General features: G+C 49.6%; 1 long non-coding RNA gene across 1 annotated transcript; it reads left to right on the forward strand.

Moving 5' to 3' along the window:
- The first annotated feature begins 3274 nt into the window (after positions 1-3274).
- LOC147674118 (uncharacterized) lies at positions 3275-4257 on the forward strand. The gene is made up of 3 exons (XR_015302552.1): positions 3275-3387; positions 3476-3860; positions 4136-4257. It is a non-coding gene; the product is annotated as an uncharacterized LOC147674118 (long non-coding RNA).
- The last annotated feature ends 508 nt before the right edge of the window (positions 4258-4765 follow it).

Genomic DNA, 4765 nt, shown 5'->3' on the forward strand with positions numbered 1-4765 from the left:
TTTGATGGGTGCTGATAATTGACAGACGTCAGGTGCTCTACATAGATGTAGTGAGGTTTAATGTGTTGTTGGTCAGTGCAGACCTTGACCAGGCTGGTGGCACTGCATTGTATCGTACCTGACTTGTGCATAGGGTGACCAACCGTCCGTAAATTTCACGGACAGTCCGTAATTTTGGCTGTCTGTCCGTTGTCCGTGAAGGATTCTTTAACGGACGCCATTTGTCCGTAATTTTAACCGGGCACAGCTTTCCCCCACCTCCCTTCTTGACTCCGATGCTGCATGAAAGCTCAGACCCCCAGCAGCACTGTAGAGGCACAGCGGGATGGCAACCCTCACACCTCCAGCCCTTGATGAGCTGTTAAGAGGTGCTTGAAGGTGACAGAGGGAGGGGCGCAGGTTCAGGAGCAGGGGGCATCCATTCACATGCAAACAGCCCTGAATGCGTCTTGTATCTGCTATTTAGAGGGGGGCTCGCACATTCCATTTCTACCCAGGGCCCCAAACATCCGAGACTCGGCCAGATTACACCCCTGATTACACCGAGGCAGCACCTGCTTCTCTTCACCGAGCTTACTTACTGTCACTAATTTGTAAGCAAACCTCGGTTCTTCAAACATGCATAACGTAATACAATAAAGAAATGGCACAATCGCACCCACACTGATTAACAAAGTATGGAGGACAATCAGTTCTCTTAGAGTATCTCCTGTAAGTACTGTATATCACAGTGGGGGATGGCATTTTGGAGCTTGTGCAGGAGGGGGCGAGAAGCCCAAGATGATACTAGAATACTGCATGGCCACCCCTGTGCCCACCCTGGTGGATCACGTTCCCTCTCCTGTGATGACTCCTGCTCCTGTCCCCCATGTTGTGGCTCCAGTCCACCCCCTCCTGTGATGGCTCTTGTCCCCCCCTGTGGTGGATCCTGTCTCTGCCCTGGGTGGCTTCTGTACCAGTCCTGGAACGGCCCCTGCAGCGAGGGTGAAGTTCTTGATGGGCCTCTTCTCAAAAGGGCTCAGCTCAAAATTAATATGGAAAGGTGGGCGAGTAAGTAAGTGAAGGGATGTGTGAATGGCTGGATGAATTAGTGAAAGGGTGAATGGATGAATGAAAGATTGACTAAATGGATAATGAGAGAGGATAGATGGATTGATGAGTGAGGGGAAGGATGGAGAGAAAATGTAAATAGCTGGATGTATGGGTGGAAGGGTAGCTGGATGATTGATGAGGGGAAAGATGGATGAGGGGAAGGATGATGGATGGAGGGGAAGGATGGATGAGGGGCAGGATAAATGGATGGGATGGATGGGTGAGGGGAAGGATGGATGAAAGGAAGGATGGATGAAAGGAAGGATGGATGAGGGGAAGGATGGATGGATGACGGGAAAGGATGGATGATGAGGGGAAGGATGGATGGATGGATGATGAGGGGGTGGGTGAACGGATGGATGATGAGGGGAAGGGTGGATGGATGGATGATGAGGGGGTGGGTGAAAGGATGGATGGATGGATGATGAGAGAATGGATGGATGATGAGTGGGTGGGTGAAAGGATGGATGGATGATGAGTGGGTGGGTGAAAGGATGGATGGATGAGTGGGTGGGTGGATGATGGGGGGTAGGTGGATGAGTGAAATGATGGATGTATTGATGTATTGATAAGTGCAAGGGTGAATGAATGGACATATGAGTGAAAGGGTGGGTGTAAGGATGGATGAGTGAGTGAAAGGGAGGGTAGATGGACAAAAGGATGAATAGATGTGTGAAGGAGTGAAATGATAGATGGATGAGTGATAGGGGCAATGGATGGATTCATGAGTGGATGAGTAGATGGATGGATGGATGGGTAGTTGGATGGATGGATGGAAGGAAGGCTAAGTGAAAGGGTCGATGGAGAGAGAAAGGGAGGATGGATGGATGACTAAAAGAGTGGATGGGTGGAAGGATTAGTAAGTGAAAGGATGGCTGGATTGGTGAAAGGGTAAATGGCTGAATAGGTGAGTGAATGGATGGATGGGATGAAGAGTGGATGGATAAGTGTACAGATGGATAGGGTGAAAGGGTGGATGGATGGATAATGGAGGATGAGTGAAAGGATGGATGAGGGGATGGATGAGTGAAATGATAGATGGAAGGATACATGATGGGTAGGTTTGCAAATGGTTGAATATGTTTGGAAATGGCTGGGCTTACTTATATACTATTGCGCGACCTCTGATGTGTCTGTAAAACGTACCTATTGTCCTGAAGTTTTGTCCTGAATTTTGACCTCCTATCCTGAATTTGTGTCCTGAATTTTGACCCTTTGTCCTGAATTTTTACACTCACCGTCCTGAATTTGGACCAATGCCAGTTGGTCACCCTACTTGTGCATTCAGAACTGATCATGCACACAACCAGAAGTGTCCCTGCTATTGTGATCATTGTGTTGATGAATGCTTCCACAATGTACATGATGCATTGAGGTCTGGCAGGTACGGCAGATGGGTATGACAGACATGTTAAGTCACATTAGATTTGTGGCTCTTGTAGCTCCATGTCTGCGCATGTCACTCGTTTAATCATTGTATCCACATTATTGTCACTTGGGTATTGTCACTGGAGAGGCCTGCCCTCTGTGTGTAGCTATTGGGCAGCCATGTAACCAGATGTGCCATGCAGCTTTCTGGCCATTGTTTTTTACCCATTACATCAATGATGTTTTGTGCTATGGCCATCTCATGATGCTTGTCATTGACCTATTGTTTTTAATCCTAAACTAGGAGGAGGCCAGATCTCCTACGTCAGGTGATTGTGCTTGAGGACATGGAGAATGAGGCAATCATCAGGAAATTCCGGTTGGACAGACCGACATTGAAGATCTTGTGTGATCTATTGGAGCCCCACCTGCAGCCTCGCCGTCACTATCCTACGGCATTCACACCCACCCACAAGGTAATGGCAGCACTACACTTCTTTGCGACTGGTTCCTTCCAGGAGACCGTGGCTAACGCTGGGGGAATGTCGCAGCCCATGTTCAGCATGGTGCTGAGGGATGTACTCGAGGCCATGATGATCTATCGGAATCGCTACATCCATTTCCCCCGGGGACGTGAATTGGCTGCCGTTAAGGGGGACTTCTATCCACTTGGGCACATCCCACATGTAGTCGGTGCGATAGATTGCACCCATGTGGCTCTGGTGGCACCGCAGGCGACGGAGCACATTTTTCGAAACCGGAAACACTACCACTCCATGAATGTGCAGGTGGTGTGCCTTGCAGACATGACAATTTCACATGTGTGTGCTAAGTATCCCGGTTCGGCACATGACTCTTTCATCATGAGGAACAGCATGGTGCCACGGATGATGGAGAATCTGCATCCCGAACGTGCCTGGATTGTGGGTGAGTTACACAACTGCTATCGCGTGCTGTGTGTCACTGCCTTTACTGTGGCCGTACAACATTGCAATGTGTATTTTTTTTTCCACAGGGGACTCGGCTTATCCCAGTAGGCCATGGCTGTTGAGCCCACTCCGTAATCCCCAGACACCTGCAGAGATCCGCTACAATGAGGCCCATGGCAGGACACGACGGGTAATTGAACGTACTTTTGGGCTGCTGAAGGCAAGGTTCCGGTGCCTTGACAGGACTGGAGGCGCACTTGCATACTCGCCTGGGAAGGTGTGCAAGATCGTTGTGGCATGCTGTATGCTACACAACCTGGCCATCCACAAGGGGGTCCCCCTGCTCCTGGATGACGGTGAGGAACCAAGGCCACAACCTGCTCAGGGACCTGAATCCAGTGATGAGGAGAGTGGAGAGGAGGAAGGAGTTGACCAACGGCAGCAGCTAATCCAACGCTACTTCACTTGAAGGTGTGTGACGAGTTACAACGTCTACATAGTCTAGTGTCTTAGCTTATCTTATGAATGGTTATGCGCAGATGTTCCCAATAGCCACATGTTCTGTCACCTATGTATGGGATTGTTGGAATGGACGTTACGTCCGGAGATGTATTATGGACGGCATTACAGCATTTCAGATAGACACTGTGTAGGGTACCTGTGATAATTAGGATATTTGTGGATCAGTGATCTGTGTGTGTTGCCACGATGAGACCAGTGACTGTAGTTCTGTTGTGTCTCCCTAGGTTCTCCAGCGTGTTCCTGCCCTGCATACTGTACATCATGTTTACATATCATGGACATAATCATCATTGTAAATTATGCACTAAAGAATTCACTACACAAAATCTGGATTGTAAGGTATTTTATTTACGGGGTGGACATGTGAATTGTGCGTGAATATTTACAGGAAGGTGGGGAATGAGCAGTGAGTTGACAGTCATGGTCGCTGAGATGCAAGAGTAGACACCACATGAATGTGGTGACCCAGTCCAACAGACAGGTGCCATTGCCAAGGCAATGTGGGGAAAGATAGTCCAAAAGAGTCAATGCAGTTGGGGAGAGGGTTGTCTTCAAGGCTGGCTCCGTGACTGGCGTGTGGCAGGTGCTTGGCTTCCAGAGACTCCCAGGCTCTTCTTTGGACGCCCCCTAGATCTTTTTGGCAGTGGGGGGCCTGCTGAATGGCCAGCGGCGTCAGAGGACTCGCCCCTCTCTGTTGGCGCAGGGGAGGATGGTGGACTGGCATCCTGCTGCACAACAGGAGGGGATGTCGGTGATGGTTGGGACACAGGCCTGTCCCTCTGCAACGCCACTTGCTGGCCCATGAGGTCCACCATCTGTCCCATGTGGTTATTGATGGACCTCATCAGCAGGAT

This window comes from Lissotriton vulgaris, chromosome 12, assembly GCF_964263255.1.
Source record: "Lissotriton vulgaris chromosome 12, aLisVul1.2, whole genome shotgun sequence".
NCBI lineage: Eukaryota > Metazoa > Chordata > Amphibia > Caudata > Salamandridae > Lissotriton > Lissotriton vulgaris.